The sequence below is a fragment of the Peromyscus maniculatus genome, chromosome 5, assembly GCF_049852395.1.
Source record: "Peromyscus maniculatus bairdii isolate BWxNUB_F1_BW_parent chromosome 5, HU_Pman_BW_mat_3.1, whole genome shotgun sequence".
NCBI lineage: Eukaryota > Metazoa > Chordata > Mammalia > Rodentia > Cricetidae > Peromyscus > Peromyscus maniculatus.
Window position 1 is genome coordinate 20,247,799 of NC_134856.1, and position 18,287 is coordinate 20,266,085.

General features: G+C 37.6%; 1 long non-coding RNA gene and 1 pseudogene across 1 annotated transcript; one reads left to right on the forward strand and one right to left on the reverse strand.

The window, feature by feature from the left end:
* Window positions 1-3,268: 3,268 nt before the first annotated feature.
* On the reverse strand, window positions 3,269-4,794 carry LOC107402631 (uncharacterized; annotated as a pseudogene).
* A 4,301-nt stretch (window positions 4,795-9,095) lies between these two features.
* Window positions 9,096-14,910, forward strand: LOC143273256 (uncharacterized). The gene is made up of 2 exons (XR_013051189.1): window positions 9,096-10,208; window positions 14,839-14,910. It is a non-coding gene; the product is annotated as an uncharacterized LOC143273256 (long non-coding RNA).
* Window positions 14,911-18,287: the final 3,377 nt, after the last annotated feature.

The following is an 18,287-nucleotide window of genomic DNA, read 5'->3' on the forward strand; positions in this document are numbered from 1 at the left end:
AATTCTCAAAGCCTCTCATTAAAAATAAGTTTTTAATGCCATAATCTCTGGGCAATATACTTGCTAGGAATCTGGGGACCGAAGCATTAATGACAAAGTCCCAATCAATTTTGTTCCCTTGTGGTTATTGTATTCAGAAATGGTACCACTTCCCCCAAGGGTCATTACAAAACTACTGATAAGTATGTAAAAGGAAATAAAGAAGCATGTTATATAATGAAAATGGACAACTTATAAACAGTATTTAACACTTACAAGTATATGAAGAAGACACAATCAATACTAATGTACCTGAAGGAACAGACAGAATGCAGTAAATAACAGCAAGGGATTCCAGTGTACCACTTCCAGGATTAGGCAGATTGGGTAGCAAATCATACAAAAGCATTGGACTCCATTACTTTGAGCAAGGGGCATTAATAGACTGTAGCACTGAACCCAATCAAGACACAGATCACATTCTGCTTACATTCCAGGAAGCATCATATCTTGGGTCAGGAAACAAGTCTGATACAGTTTAAGAAGACTTAAATAAAAGAAAATATCTTTTCTAATCAAAATTCCTGAAACTAGCAATTAGCAGTAAGTTGGATTTTAAAAAATTAACAAGGTCTCTGTAATTTAAAACTATACTTCAAATAAACAATGGCCTAATAAAGAAATGGACTGCAAAATCTAAAAATACCTTAGGAGAAACAAAATGAGAAATACAACACATGAAGATTTATAGCACAAAGTAAAATCAATCCTAAGAAGAATATTCATATTAATAAATACTATCATGAAAACGTAGAGATGGCATAAGGAAACAACATCATAGCTCAATGAAATACAAAAAGAACAAACAGCCTGGATGATTTCAGAATGAAGAAAAAATTCAAATTATAAAAATATGAATAGCACACCTGCTAGACTTCATGACACCTCCCTCTTTCCTTTGATGGCTATGATGCCCTGAGGATGAAGGAAGATATAGAAACTCCTGATCGTGTCTGTAAGCACAGCCAGCATCCAGGAGGCCAGGAGAATGTTGGAGGTATGCATTGCCACAGGATCAACTCCAACAATCATCATCCAGGTGACTTTGGAAAAGTTTGTATGAGATGTTACCACTGAAAGAGGAACCAGACCTTCTGCCAGATTGTCAGCCTGAACAAATTGTGGCCATGCTCAGTGAAAAGACACTGGTTGATTCTGTAAAAAACAAGCCTGGAGCTGCTCCACCATTGCTGTGGTGCGATTCACATACTGCAAATTTCTGGGGAAGGGGAACTCCCTAAGCACCTGTCACCATAAAGGCCAAATTCTTTAGCAGAGGAGCTGAGAAGATATAGGAAGTTGGAGGTGCCTGTGTCTTGGTTGCTTGAAGCCACACAGGGAGGTTCAAATTGAATGCTAACATTCTTTTTTAAAAACTGAATAAAATGACTAGGATAAAAAGTACACAACTTTACCCAGCTGAGCTGTTTGAAATGGTAAACAAAACTGATAAAACTTTGCTATACAAACTTTGAGAAAAGCAAAATAAATTGAATCAGAAATAAAGACAACACCAGAAATCTCTGAAATATAAAGAATCATATGGAATGACTGCTAATGATTATTATTGGTAAATATATTAAATTCTCTAGAAAAAAATGGAGAAATCCTTGTACATGTACAACAGACAAAGAAACATACCAGCAAAAGATAGAAAGACCAAATGGCCTAATAATGAGAGGAAAATCAATCCATAATAGCCTTCCTTCACAGGAAAGCAAAAAGACATTAGTGGTTATTGAAGCTGAATTTTGCAAATATTTCAGAAAAAATAATACCAATATTTTTATGCTTTAGTAAACACTGAAGATGGGAGAGTCTTTCAAAACTCATCACATGAGAGCAGGCTAGCCCTTAGGCAAAAACCTGGATAGGACACAGAAAGCTAAAGGGTGGTGTATTTGACTAAAATAGAAGCTGAAATCTTTCACAAAATATGAGCAAACAAAACCCAATTGTACAAAAACAGATTGTACATCATGATTAAATAGTTTCCTAAGAGAGCAAGATGGTTCAATGTAGAAATCAATAAACGAGATACATCACATCCTCAGAATGAAGGAAAACACTGTATGATGTGTCTAAAAGTTGACAGTGACCATATAATAGTTATCAATCTTTCAGGAATAAAAAGATGCTGGAAATTATGAGAAGCAGGGCATCTCTAACACAATCTTGGCAGAATGTGTTAGGCATTACATAAAGAATATGAACATAACACAATCCCCATCAAAATTCCAATGGAATTCGTCATAGAAATTGAAAAAAAGTATCTTAAATTCTGTATGTAAACACTAAAGAAACAGGGCAACTAAAATAATCCTGAACACTAAGAATATATTATATGAAAAAAATCTATTTTCAAGAAATGAAAGGTTAAAAAAAATGGAAAAAAAAGGAAAACTGCTCGAGGTATTGCCATCTCAGAATTCAAGTTACACCTTTATAGTAGAGTCATATTAATAAAAACACATGGTGCTCACATAAAACCAGAACACTGATCAATGTATTAGAATTGAGGACCCACATATAAGTCTACACTCCTACAGCCATTTGATTTTTGACAAAGAGGCCAACAGTACACATTGGAACAAAAAGCATCTTCAACAAAATGGTCCTGAACAACTGGATAGCTACATGTAAAAGAATGAAACTAGATCATATATCTCACTCTGCACAAAACTCAACTCAGATGGGTCAAGGACCTCAACATAAGACATAATATCCTGAAACTGAGAGGAGCAAGTATAGGTTATGCTTGAACCCATTGGCACAAGAAAGAACCTTCTTTTTTTGAAGGCAAACAGCAAAATCATTTATTTTATGATGGCGAAGGCCTTATATACCCTCCTCCCAACACCCAGGATGTGTCCTAATCTGGTGACATTGAGTGGTTATCCCTTATTGGCTGGGCATGGTCAGGAACTCTGACTGTGATCAGGTGATATTGTATGGTCACCCATCATTAGTTAGACATGATCAGGAACTCTGACAGTGCCTGTTGCTAGGCCCTCAGGCAGACTCTGCATGATTAGGTACTTTGGTAGTAACTGTTGTAAGGCCCTCAAGCAGACTCCAGTTTGGCTCATAAGGAAGTACATTATGTGCATGCCTTGGCAACTGGTTTGAGCCAATTTCCTCGACCCTATGGGCCTGTTCTACTACATTCAGGTAGTCAAAGACTATTGTAATATGCAAAGGTTTTAACAGATTATTTAGATACAAAGTTTTACTCCTGTGTAAAGTGCAAAACATTACCACACTGACTACATTTATAGGATTTCTCTGCAATATGACTTTTTCTCATGATTTTGAAGATTCCTGATAGACACAAAGGCTTTACCACACTGATTACATTCATATGGTTTTGCAGTATGTGTTCTTTTATGTACCTGAAGAGTACTGTGTTGTGCAAAGGCTTTACCACACTGATTAAATTCATATGGTTTCTCTCCAGTATGTGTTCTTCTATGAATTTGAAGATTGTTGTGTCCTGGAAAGGCTTTACCACACTGATTACATTCATATGGTTTTGCTCCAGTATGTGTTCTATTATGCATTTGAAGATGACCGGTATATGCAAAGGCTTTTCCACATTGATTACATTCACATGGTTTCTCTCCTCTGTTTTCTTTTATGCATGTGAAGATAATTGTGTATGCAAAGGCTTTACCACATTGATTACATTTATAGGGTTTCTCTCCAGTATGTGTCCTTTTATGCCTTTGAAGATGATTTTGTTGTGTAAAGGCTTTATCACACTGATTGCATTCATAGGGTTTCTTGTAGGTGTAATCATCTTATTAAATAAGAAACACAGAGCCAATACAGAGATGAAAGCCAAGAGGTCAGAGCAATAACTAAGAACTAAAAACCTTACCCTTCACTGTCACTGTAGTCCTACCTCTCCAAAAGAGAGACCTACTTCCTGTGTGTCTGTCTTTTTATAGTGTTTCTGTTCTGCCTTCTCATTGGTTGTAAACCCAACCACATGACCTCCTAGTCACTGCCTGTCTGTACAGACCTCCAGGTCTTCTATGGTTGGTATTGAGATTAAAGGTGTGTGTCTCCATGCTGGCTGTATCCTTGAACACACAGAGATCCTCATAACTCTGCCTTTCAAGAGCTGGGATTAAAGGCATGCACCACCACCACCCAGCTTCTGCTAAGTCTTGCTATTAGCTCTGACCCCCAGGCAACTTTATTTATTAACATACAAATCACATTTTAGTACAAATAAAATATCACCATAGTTTCTTTCCAGTATGTGTTCTTTTATGCATTCAAATAATTTTTTGACATTCAAAGGCTTTACCACATTGATTACATTCAAAGGGTTTCTCTCCAGTATGTGTTCTTTCATGCATTTGAAGACGACTGTAACATGCAAAGGCTTTACCACATTGATTATATACAAAAGATTTCACTTCAGTATGTGATCTTTTATGCTTTTGAAGGTTATTTTGACATGCAATGCTTTTACTGCATTGATTATACACAGAAGGTTTCTCTGTAGTTTGGCTTCTTTCATTCCTTTCATGTTGTCTAGAACTTGGACAATGTTCTTCAATATTATGGTCTTCCCAACTGTATCCTATAATAGTGAGATTCCTATAGGTCTCTAGCATCACATTTTTGTAGAGATTCTTCTGGGAAGGATCCAGCAAAGTCCATTCTTCCCAAGTGAAGTCAACATGCACATCATCATAGATAACTGTATTCATGTCACAGTTTTCCAGCTCACCTCTTATCTCTCCTCAGCTCCCTGCAGCAGCACTCACAGCACACCACAAATAACCAATTGCACCAGCTCTTCTTCAAAGCCAAATCTGAAGCTGGACCTTCTTCTTTTTAAAAAAGAAGTGTGTACAGAATGTTTTGCTTCCATGTATGTATGTACACTACTGTGCATGCCTGGTACCTGTGGATGTCAGAAGACAGCTTCAGAGTCCCTGGAACTGCATGGAGTTATGGATGGTTGAAAGCCTCTATGGGGGTACTGGGAAACAAATACATGTTCTTTGTAAGAGCAACAAGTCCCCTTAACCACTAAGCCATCACTCCAGCCCCAGCAAAGCACTTTCTGAACAGGAGCATTTTAGCTCAGGTATTAAGACCAACAATATTAAATGGGACCTCGTGAAACTAAAACATATTGTCCAGCAAAGAATACCACCACTGAAGTGAAGATATAGCCCGCATAATTGGGGAAAATGTTTACCAGCCATACATTTGACAGAAGGTTAGTGTCTAGGATGTACAAAGAACTAAACACACACACACACACACACACACACACACACACACACACACAAACCCAGATGTCAAGAAATCAAACAATCTAAGTAGAAACTGGTGCTGTGCTGGGGGACAGTGTTACTTTTCCTTACAGTGGTAACAACTGGTGGTTTGGTCTTGCCTCAGTGGTTAACACTATACTCATTAACATATGAGCAACACTAATTGGACTCAGTGGGCTAAAATAAATAAATAAGAAGATGCATTTGGAAGAGAGATTTGTTAGAGGATCCTTGGGGAAGTTGGAAAGGGATGTACTGATGGATATGATCAAAATACATTATATACATGTATTAAAATGTCAAAGAATAAATTAAAAATATTATAAAATTGGACATGGAACTGAACAGAGAGTTCTCAAAAGATGAAATACTAATGGATGTGAAACATTCTTTTAAATGTTTAGTTTCCTTAGCCATCAAGAAAATACAAATTAAAACTACTTTGAGATTTTTGTCTTACCCCAGTTAGAACAGCATAGATTAAAAAAAAAATGCTGTCCTGGAGGAGGTGGGAATGGAGGGTGGGCTGGGGGTAAAGGGAGGGCGTGGGAGGGGGGAGAATAGGGGAACCCGTGGCTGATATGTAGAACTGAATGATATTGTAAAATAAAAAATATATATCACACACACACACACACACACACAAAAATGCTCACAAGGATGTTAGGAAAGGGGAACACTTGCTTCACAGCTGGTGGTAGTGAAAACTGATCAGCCACTATGGGAATCAGTGTGGCAGTGCCCCTAAAAGTTATAAATAAATCTACTACATAATCAGGCTCTACCACTCTTAGCCATATTCCCAAATGACTCTGTATTCCACTACAGAAATACCTGCCCATCCATGTTCATTGCTGCTTTATTCACAAGAGCCAGGAAATGGAAACAGCCTAGAAATATCAACTGATGAATAGACAATGAAATTATCATACAATATTCAACACAACATTTTCCATCTGTTAAGAAAAAGAATTATATCTTTTTGAGTGTGCCTTAAATTCAATCAGAAAGTGGTTGGTTGATCCATAAGATTGATGCCACTATTGTACCAGTGGGTAATATCTTGCCAGGTTAGTCATTAGTATAACTTGCAAGGCTCACAGCTGGGTTGGTTGATGATTACTTTTCTCTTCCAGTAGCACATACAGCACCTTTCATCACTCTGGAAGCTTCCAGGTCAGTACCAGCTCAATTTCTTCATATGACTCTAATATGTGGAGTTTTCAACAAAGGGCTTTTACCATCAAGTGATGGACAGTAACCATGAATATTGGCAACAACCTGTAATATATAGAAGGTATTTGGGGACTTCCTAGTAAATAACTCTTGGAAGTCATACTTTCTGTATGTATGTGTATAGAATTCCCTTTTAAACCTTTAGATTAGTGTATTCTATCTCCCCTATCTTGAAAGTCCCTCCTAATTACCACTTAGTCATTTCCTGACCTCTATAGGCATTCTAAATTTATCTAAAGATTCAAAGATAACAACCACAAATGAGTTAAAATAATGTTTATCTTTTTTGTTTGGGTTATCTTACTCGAAATTATTGTCTCCAACTCCATCTATTTACCTCAAAATTTCATAATTTCATTTATTAAAGTTCAAGAGTATTTCCTTGTGTAAATATACACATTTTCATTATTTGTTCATCATATGATTTCCAAGCCTTGCACCATTATCAGACCAAGAGTCTATAGCTAAACAGATCATTGACCCTAGGAGGGAACCTACTACTATTATTCTAGTAAATAAGCATTGTATTAAACTAACAACTAGTGACTTATCATTATACCCATAGAGTAAGGCAACTCTGAACCCTTATCAGAAAAGCTCTCTTTGTAGTAGATGACTATCAACACAGAGACCCTACAACTGACCAAGATGCTGAGAATAAGAAACTACAGAATGTTCATCCGTAAATATGACACAGTACACCCCCTCCTTCAAAGGCTCTGGGATCAGTTTGAAAAAGGGGGTAGAAAGAGTGTAAGAGACAGAGCTTGTGATCAAGTACAGAAAACAGTGTCTTCTGGACACAACAGGGGAGATTCACATATGTACTCCCCATAGTTGTTGCAACAACATGCACAAGACCCATGCAAGACCAAATCCCATCATGAAGAGGGACACATACTTCCCCCCTAGTCCAGAAGGTGTCAGTAGTTCTTAGTTGCTGCCAAGTAAGTGTCAGTTTTCATGAAGAATGTATCTTCTGATAATTCTACTATGCTCCCTCCAATGGAAGGCCACACATCCAAGAATATTTGGGCAGCACAATTGTTATTAAAGGGATTAAGGAAAGGAAACAAAGTTGGGTGGAAAGAGAAGCAGAGTGGATGTGGGAAGAGTTGAGAGAGGGAGGGTGAATATGATCAACACATGTATGAAATTCTCACATAATTAATGAAACACACACATATATATGAAGAAAAATTTATCTACAACTAGAAATGATCATTCTGAGTGAAGTTACTCAGAGGCAGAAGACAAATATCTCATGTTTTTTTTCTTATTTGGGCATGTTAGCTTTGAATTTTCAGAGATGTGTGTTTCATTTGCTATACACATAGAGGTAATGAAATTAGTAAGAGATTATATAGGGATGTCAAGGGATGGGAGAATTGTCATCAGAGAGGCTTCCCCTGGCAGCTGATGAGAACAGATGCAGAGGCTCACAGCCAAACATTAGGCGGAGCTCAGTGAACCCCTTGAAAGAGGGGGAGGAAGGACTTAGGACCCAGAAGGGTCTGGGACACCAGGAGAACATGACCTACAAAATCAACTAAGCAGTACAAATAGGGGCTTACAGAGATTGAAGTGGCAATCACCAAGCCTGCATGTGTCTGAGCTAGGTCCTCTGCATATGTGCTGTGGTTTTTAGCTTGGGATTTTTATGGGACTCCTAAGAGTGGGAATGGGGTGTCTCTGACTCTTTTGCCTGGTTTTGGGACATTTTTCTCTTAATGTGTTGCCTTGTCCAGCCTTAATATGGGGGTATGTACCTAGTCTTACTACATCGTATTATGCTGTGTTTGTTTGATATCTCAGGGAGGCCTGCTTTTTTCTGGTGGGGAACCTACCCCCACCTTTTACTACAGGGTACTCTTGAGGAGTGAGGGATAAGAGATTTAGATAGAATGATAGAGGGGGAGAGAAACAGATAGAAATACAGGATAGCCTTAGGAGGGCCTGGATCCTCACCTGCTTGCCTCTTATGTCTCTTCTAAAGGACTTTTAAAAGGAATGCCAAGGGGCAGGGCAAAAGACCTTCTCTTGCTAGATGAAAGCATACTGCACATTCAAGTGCAGACTCTTCCAAACATCTGGTAACCACGCAATGTAGTGGTCAAGCAATGTAGTGGGTAGCCATTCCAACCTTGATCTGGAAGTTCAACCCCCATTGAGGCTTTGGTAACTGTCATGCCTACAACGTGGGGCCAAGAGAGGACCCTGAAGACCCGAGATCCAGATGCGCTGGCTCTCTTGGTTCCTGGACCCTGGACGCTGGAGGTTGACCGAGCAGAGTTCTCCAGAGAACACTGCTGGACTGCGCCATGCCTTTCCTAGACACTGCAACCTACCTATCCCTTCATTTGTAAGTTATGCCTCCCTTTAACTACGTGGAGTGGCCTTAATAATTTCACCAATATCTGGCGCCCAATGTGGGGCCGGAACCCACGACCCTGAGATCAAGAGTCTCATGCTCTACTGACTGAACTAGCCAAGCAAAACTCTCCAGCTACAAAGCAATCTGCCACACCAACTCCAGTGTCGTCCGTGTGACATGAACAATTATGTCAATAATAGCGGACGGGAGATACGTGTCCCACGGGACTAAGCTCCCTGGAGGTCCCTGGCAGAGTACCCGTGTTATGTCTCGTTCTCGAAGGAGACGTGCTTCAGAGATCATGAGCTCCCTGGGCTATGGGTTCTGTATAACTGCTTTTCTGATAATGTTCTAATTAATCTATAAAACACAGCCAAAATTAATGAATGCTTGGGTTGTGAACTGTGGAGGAAAGGGGAAGCTGGACATGGACCTTATTTAGATATAGCAGAATGAACTATTCCTTAAAGACCTCAAGCCTCAAGCCGCTAGATAATAGAAAGTATAATATCTCAGGCACTTCTAGGGAATGAACACTCACCCACTAGGAATCCCAACTAAAGAGATTTATGGCAGAAAACATTATCTCATAGGAGGCAGATAGTGGGCCCCTCTGTTGAGGAAGTTCAGCATGGAAAACTTAAGGACTAGAGCAGAACCCTTTCCCCTTACAGGTGTAAAAGTACAAGTGTCCATATTCCAGCAGGTAAAAAGATTTTATATTAAAAGAGATATATAGTAAAGAACTAAAGAAAGACTTAGGGAGGATCTGCAGCATTCAAATTGGCTAAATGGGTCATGAGAACCAGAAAAGTAAAAATGAATAATAAACTAGCGAGCGGCTGAGATAAAGATGAAGGACACAGCTGCAAGAAGCCTACACAAGTCTAGGAACTGTACTAAGTTTAAAAAACACAGACTGCTCTTTGGGTCATAAAGTTCTTGTGAGTGAAAGGATATGTCTAGTGCCGATTAGTAACTGTGTGCTTGATGTTTTTTAAAGATGATGTAATTGAATTATTGCCAAGCTCTTGTTGTTCCCTGTATGACTTGATAGTTTTCTCTTCTGTATATAAACTACTGATTTACAGAAGTAAAATTGCAGCAGATTCAAACCACTTTTGAGTGTGTTTGTTGTCTGTCTGTCAGTCGCCGAATCCTTGCCTTCCTGACTACCCAAGCCCTGATTCTCCTACGGTCGTGGTACTCCCGGTGGGCCAGTCCGTGGCAGATGGCGCCCGAACAGGGACTTGGGACAGGTAATTCTTTCTCTCTTCTTTTTCTTTCTTTTAAGGTTTAGGATCGGCTCTTGCCAGGAAGCTGCAGTTCCGCCGATAAAGGATGATCGGTTAAGGGCAAGTAATCTTAAGGTAGTATGGGGCAACATGAGTCAAAACAGGAAAGGCTGTTTATTATATTAAGGCTTGCATGGATGCCTCACCAGCATTTGTCCAAGGTATGGCATATGCTGTAGTTATAAAAGGGCAGAGATTTAGCGACTATGTAAAGAAAATATATGGGGGCAGCAATAATCTCTCCCCAGAACCCACCTGTTTCAAGTGTGGGCAAGCAGGCCACATGCAAAAGGCATGTAGAGTAAGGCAACAAGGACCGTAAAAATACGGCTCCTGGATTATGTTCACGGTGTCAGAAAGGAAGACACTGGAGGAATGTATGCAAATCCAAGTTCCACAAAGATGGAACTTCTTTAACAGGAGAAAAAGGGTTTTAAGAGCCCCCTTGATAAAAAGTAGATGAGGAACTAGAATGGGATAAAAAGATAATAATTATAAATAAGTCATGGGCCATAAAGAGTTTAAGAAAAAAGACTCTTTATAGATATAAAACAGAACTTTATAAAAGGCATGGGCCATAATGAGTCTAAATAAAAAAGATTCATTATAGATATAATATAATAGATTTTAAAAAAAAAGAAACTACAAAATATTGTAATACAGATTGACTTCCACCTTATGCCATCTGCTCTGTTTCTTAGGAATAATAATAATAATAATAATAATAATAATAATAATAATAATAAATAGGGAGAGACTTAAACATTATAATTTATGACTCTTAGGCATATCTGGCACTGCCTGTGAAACAGTTTTATCTGGAGACCCTCTTTTAAGATGGTTCCCTGTTAAATTCTAAAAGGTGATTCTCTCACCCATCCTTACCTTAATCCTAATACTGGGGATAATTCTACCTTCTCATTTCTCCAGCTGTTTTCTCCCTTTTCTGCTCTGAGCATATGTCTCTCCTCTTCCTCTGGGTAAGTGTCACTATGGAGCTCCCTGTTTTACTTCTACTAAGAAAAATCACACCGGTGTGTCAGGAAGCCTCCTTTATCCCTACCTGGGCCCCCATCACATGGAGAGGGACGCCTCTCCTCTGTGATTTGGGATATTTCTATCTGACAAGTCTTTCAGTCTGTTTGGAGACATTCTGGATTGAAACTCTTGTTACCAGGACATTTACCCTCTCAGCTCCCTCCTTTAACTTCCTTACCTCTCCCTAAAAACTGCCTGCATTCTCCAATTCTCATTTAACTCTGAGAATCATTCCCCTTGACTGTTTGGAATAAATTTTTTCTCCTATTACCCATGAAACAGCTATTTTGATTCCCTTATTGTATCTGTTTTCATTCATAGTATGCTATAAAAGAGTTAATAAAATTTTCAATATCCCTATATATAATACTTATGATTCAAAGGTTTTATTTCAATGCTAAAATAACTTCAATTCAAAATAATTACTTTAAAGCTAAATCTAATAGAGTTAAAACAAAGTTCCAAAAGATAACTAACTTATACTATAAACTGTTAAAAAATTCACTGAAATTGTGAATTATTGAGGATAATTAAAAATACAAATGACTAATCATCTAGCTACTACAAGTTACTAGTTTAAACTACAAACTGTTACAAATAACTTTTACTCAAATTATGAGCTATTAAAGATAATTATAAGGATATAAATTAATGCTTGATTATCATATAAATGATCAACTTCTGTAATGTACTCAAAACTAAATTTATAAACATACTAAATATGATAAATAAATTAAAAAAAAAATTCCTGACTCAGCCCTCTGGCATTTAAAATGTTTAAGTGTCCCACTATACATAAAACTATACTATGCCTCTTACTTACCACCAGGGCTTTATTCAAATTACACTTTTGGGTCATTTAGATTACATTTTTAATTTCCAGGTCTAAAAATAATTTGTCTTGTTATCAAATTCCAAATAGAGGATAGCTCACCAAACAAGTTTCAAAGTAACTTTTTATTATTCCTTTGTTTAAAGGAACCCACTGTACAATAACTACTTTAATAATCAACAATCTATGTTTCTTGCTAAATAATTGAACAGAAAGATATAAAAATTAAGTTTAAACTATAAGGATAAAAATACCTTAAGACATAAAAAAGGTGTTTTTTATAATATAAATACATAAGTTCATATAAGGTCTGAGATATAAAAGCTTAAGTTATAACATAGGACAGGAAAAATAAATGATACAAGGTATACAGGCCATTGAGCAGTTAGTGCAAGAACAATTAGAAAAAGGACATATTGAAGAGAACAATAGTCCTTGGAATATTCCTGTCTTAGTAATAAAGAAAAAGTCAGGAAAATGGAGATTATTACAAGATCTTAGAGCTGTCAATGCTACAATGGTAGACACGGGGGCCCTGCAGCCAGGGTTACCTTCTCCTGTGGCAGTGCCCAAAGGATGACATATTATAATTATTGATCTTCAAAATTTTTTTTTTACAATTAAACTACATCCAGATAATTGTAAAAGATTTGCCTTTAGCATTCCATTAGTAAATTTAAAGAGACCCTATCAAAGATTTCAATATGGGTCTTGCCACAAGGAATGAAGAACAGTCCTTCTTTGTGCCAGAAATTTATGGATCAGGCTCTTTTGAAGGCTAGGGATCAATTTTCAGATGCTTACATCATTCATTATATGGATAATATCCTATTGGCTCATCATACTAGGTCAGTATTGGAGAAATTGTTACAGTGTGCTATAGAACAACTGACCTATTTTGGATTAGTTCTTGCCCCTGATAAAATTCAGAGAGATAAGCCGTTAAGTTATTTAGGACAATGGATACATAATGATTATATATGTTCTCAGAAAATAAATCTCAGGTTGGATAAGTTACAGACATTAAATGATTTTCAAAAATTGTTAAAAAATATCAACTAGATTAGACCCTGTTTGAAAATTACTACAGAAAAATTAAGTCCATTGTATTCTTTATTACAAGGAGATGCTGACCCAAGATCTCCTCGTGCTCTTACTTTTGAGGCTTTATGAGCCTTAAAATTGGTAAAAAGACAGTTAGATACAGCAAAGTTAAAACAATTTACATATGAAAAGGAATGGTCTTTTATTATTTTCAGGACACCCTATACTCCTATGGGGTGTTTATGGCAAGAAGGAATTTTAGAGTGGATACATCTTCCTCATGTACAGTCAAAAATGTTGGCCTCCTATCCTTATCTCTGCTTCCTGTTAATTATTAAAGCTAAACAAAGAGCTAAGGAATTATTTGGTAAGGAGATGGATGATATTATTATCCCTTATAATAAGCTACAATTTAAAAGTTTCTTAAAGGAAGATAAAAACTGGGATATAACCTTATAAGGATTTACAGGGCAAATTAAGTATCTTTATCCTAAGCATCCCCTTATAGAATTTTTTAAGGAAGCTGAAGTTATTTTTCCTACAAAAACCTCTTCTCAGCCTTTGGAAGCTGCTGTCTGTATTTTTACAGATGGTTCCTCTAATAGAAGGTCTATGGTTTACATCTTTGGCAGATCTCCGTTACTTAAAGAAGGAACTCAGATATCTGCACAGCAGTCAAAAATAAAAGCTGTCTTGCTTGCATTTAGATCTGTTTCAGAAAAAATTTAACCTTTATTCAGACTCAAAATATGTGGGTAAACTTTTTCAGCTATTGAGACTGCTCTATTATCAGGACATTCTCATATCTTGCCATTATTTCAGGGACTGCAAATTTAATCAGGCAACAAAAAGAGAGGTTTTACATAGGACATATTAGGGGACACACTGCCCTGCCAGGACCTCTGAGTGAGGGCAATCATTTAACAGATACATTAACCAAGGGATGTATTATGAATATAACTAAAGCTGAGGAGAGTCATAAACTACATCACCAGAATGCTTTTGTTTTTAAAAGGATGTTTAATTACTAGAGAACAAGCTCAACAAATTGTTAAGAATTGTGGGAATTGCCCTCATGTATATCATCCATTAAAATGGGGGTCAATCCTCGTGGGTTGAAGCCTCTGTCTTTATGGCAGATGGATATCACCCACATTCCTGAATTTGGAAAATTGGCTTATGTTCATGTCACAGTGGATACTTATTCTCATATGTTGTTTGCATCAACAAGAACAGGTGAGGCAGTAAAAGATGTCATTCAACATATGATACAAAGTTTTTCAGTTATGGGACTGCCCCACAGGTTAAAAACTGACAATGCCTCTGCTTATGTCTCTAAAGCTTTTAATCAATTTTTACAAAAATGGAGTATCTTGCATACTACAGGAATCCCCTATAACCTACAAGGGCAAGCAGTAATTGAACGTTCACATCAAATATTAAAGAATCAAATAACTCGTTTAAAGGCAGCTAATGTGTATTTCTTTCCACATCATTTGTTATCATTTGTTATTAAATGTTAATAAACAGGGAGATTCCCCAACTATGATTCATTGGGGAGGACCAAAAAATACGGCCCTCTCAAAAGTAATGTAAAAAAGACCTGTTAACCCGGCACCTGGAAAGGTCTGGGTGTCTTAATTTCCTCTGGGAGAGGATATGCATGTGTTTTTTCCTCAGGATGCCAACTCTCCAGTCTGGATCCCAGATCAGCTTGTCCCACCGGCTCCTCTCGAGAAGGCAGCAGAGAAAGGGACAACAAGAACAAAGAAAGACAAAAGAAAAACTACAACACCTTTCGCTGACTCCTCGGAGCCTGCCAACTTGGACACAATTGAAGAATCTGACTCAACAGGCCACAGAGCTTGTGACCACACAAAATAAGCCACAGACCCCTAAATTTATTTTTCTTACTCTTTTATCTATCCTTGCAGCTCAGGCGCACTCCGTCAATGGAGACAGTTTTTGGTCTTATACCCCTCATTTATTTAGATTGGCTGCCAGTGCTAACGTTATTCTTCAGAAAAGTCCTAATGAAACAATTTCTATTCCTTATGCTGTTCGCTCATGTGTAAGCTATCCCTTTGCTATATTACTTGGTCATCCTATGCATGTAGATATTACTGTTGTAGGTGGTTCTTATAGGATTTTTTTGTCATACATGTCGCTTGACTAATAACATTGATTCAATTTTAGATAAGAAATTATCAGTTATGATTTTGGTTAAGAGACCACCTTATGTTATGTTGCCTGTTGATCTGATGGAGGAGGATTGGTATGAAAATTCTGCTTTACAGATATTAAAAATATTACATGCACTTATTAGACCTAAGAGATTTGTTGCTGCATTAATTTTAGGCATATCTGCCTTAATAGCTATTATTACCACCTTTGCTGTAGCTACCACCGCCTTAGTGCAAGAAATCCATACTGCTCATTTTGTTAATGAATTAAACAAGAATGTTACTTTGGCTTTGTCAGAACAGTCCCTTATAGATAAGAAATTAGAAACAAAGATTAATGTATTAGAAGAAGTGGTACTGGCTCTTGGACAGGATTTGACTAATATTCAGAATAGATTAGAGACTAGGTGTCATGCTGCATATTAATATATTTGTGTCACTCCCCTGCCTTATAACGCTAGTCAAAGTTGGGAAAAGGTAAAGAATCATCTGCAAGGAGTCTGGAAAGATTCAGATACCACTCATAACATGGAAGCTTTACAGAAAGATATCACTGCTATGAGTAAAGCTCATTTGGAGAATGGCTCTTTGGATGCCTTAGCTCGTGATCTTGAGTCAGATGTCCGCTCTCTTAAATCCTCTAGATTGGACACAATACTTTGCATTCATTGGGGTATTGATTATTATTTTCTTTTGGTTGTGTTATTATTTCCTTGTCTTTTTAAAATTATCCTATGTTCCCTACACACAGTGAGGCATGATCTGCTGGAGCTGCGTCTTAAAAACAAAAAACGGGGAAATGCCACACCAACTCCAGTGTCGTCCGTGTGACATGAACAATTATGTCAATAATAGCGGACGGGAGATACGTGTCCCACGGGACTAAGCTCCCTGGAGGTCCCTGGCAGAGTACCCGTGTTATGTCTCGTTCTCGAAGGAGACGTGCTTCAGAGATCATGAGCTCCCTGGGCTATGGGTTCTGTATAACTGCTTTTCTGATAATGTTCTAATTAATCTATAAAACACAGCCAAAATTAATGAATGCTTGGGTTGTGAACTGTGGAGGAAAGGGGAAGCTGGACATGGACCTTATTTAGATATAGCAGAATGAACTATTCCTTAAAGACCTCAAGCCTCAAGCCGCTAGATAATAGAAAGTATAATATCTCAGGCACTTCTAGGGAATGAACACTCACCCACTAGGAATCCCAACTAAAGAGATTTATGGCAGAAAACATTATCTCATAGGAGGCAGATAGTGGGCCCCTCTGTTGAGGAAGTTCAGCATGGAAAACTTAAGGACTAGAGCAGAACCCTTTCCCCTTACAGGTGTAAAAGTACAAGTGTCCATATTCCAGCAGGTAAAAAGATTTTATATTAAAAGAGATATATAGTAAAGAACTAAAGAAAGACTTAGGGAGGATCTGCAGCATTCAAATTGGCTAAATGGGTCATGAGAACCAGAAAAGTAAAAATGAATAATAAACTAGCGAGCGGCTGAGATAAAGATGAAGGACACAGCTGCAAGAAGCCTACACAAGTCTAGGAACTGTACTAAGTTTAAAAAACACAGACTGCTCTTTGGGTCATAAAGTTCTTGTGAGTGAAAGGATATGTCTAGTGCCGATTAGTAACTGTGTGCTTGATGTTTTTTAAAGATGATGTAATTGAATTATTGCCAAGCTCTTGTTGTTCCCTGTATGACTTGATAGTTTTCTCTTCTGTATATAAACTACTGATTTACAGAAGTAAAATTGCAGCAGATTCAAACCACTTTTGAGTGTGTTTGTTGTCTGTCTGTCAGTCGCCGAATCCTTGCCTTCCTGACTACCCAAGCCCTGATTCTCCTACGGTCGTGGTACTCCCGGTGGGCCAGTCCGTGGCAGCAATCCTCTAATGCAGCTTTTCTGGGCAAAAGCAAGCTCAAATCTCATGAGGAAACCTTTGTGGGCCTCCACAATTCTCTCTTCTTGATATAAAAAGTCCACTCCCAGGCCCCTCAGATAGACTATGCCTGTCTTAGGTTGTCCTCCTTGATTGATCTTCCTTACCAATCTTGGAGATATACTTTCCATCAAACATACTCTAGCTTAGGTTGGAAGCTATCAAGAAGAAAGTTGCTCATCTTTGACTACCAGCCTCAGGCAGGAGGGGGTACAAAGCTTAACTCAGCTCTGGCCCAGGTCCCTACTGAGCTTGCAAACAACTATAGCGATCTCCATAGCTAGTACACCTCTCAGTAAAATAGTAGAAGATAATAAAGATGGTATATCCTTTTTGGAATGGGTATAAGGTGATTATAGCAGTCTCAGCTGCACCAAGCTTTTTTCCTGGATCAAAATTCTCTCCTAACAGATGTTCAATGAAACTTTCAAGAGACTATTTTGATTCCCAGGGAAAACAATCATCATTTCAAAGTGTCCACTCAAGTAAACAAAAACCCATGCTAATTATAAAGACACTTTTACAAACTAACTCAAGTGTGGGAGGCTTATCCCTTTTGGGGAGGCCTACCTCTTTCTAAACAGAAACAGAAGGAGTGGAAACTTCTAGGAAGAAGACAGAAAAACTCCCCTAATTATGACAACTTCAATTAAGTTTTCCAGAGGTCACTGAAATCATAAAATTATATTTTAAGCTATTATAAAATATACTCAAATATATCTGAAGTTAAGAGTCATAAAAACTTCAGAATGTTTCTAATGTGATTGATTTGGTTTATCTTTTAAAAATTAATGTTATCTAATTTGTCCAGACTAGACCAATATTGATGGAGTAATAAAAACATTTCTAATATGAACTTACATTTAACACTCACACTTTGTACAAACTTATATTGAACATTTGGAGTTACATTTAACATTTATACCCTTCAAAAACACACATTCAACATATTCTTATTTATAGCTTTTACAAACTTATATTCAAAAGGAAACTCTATAGAAC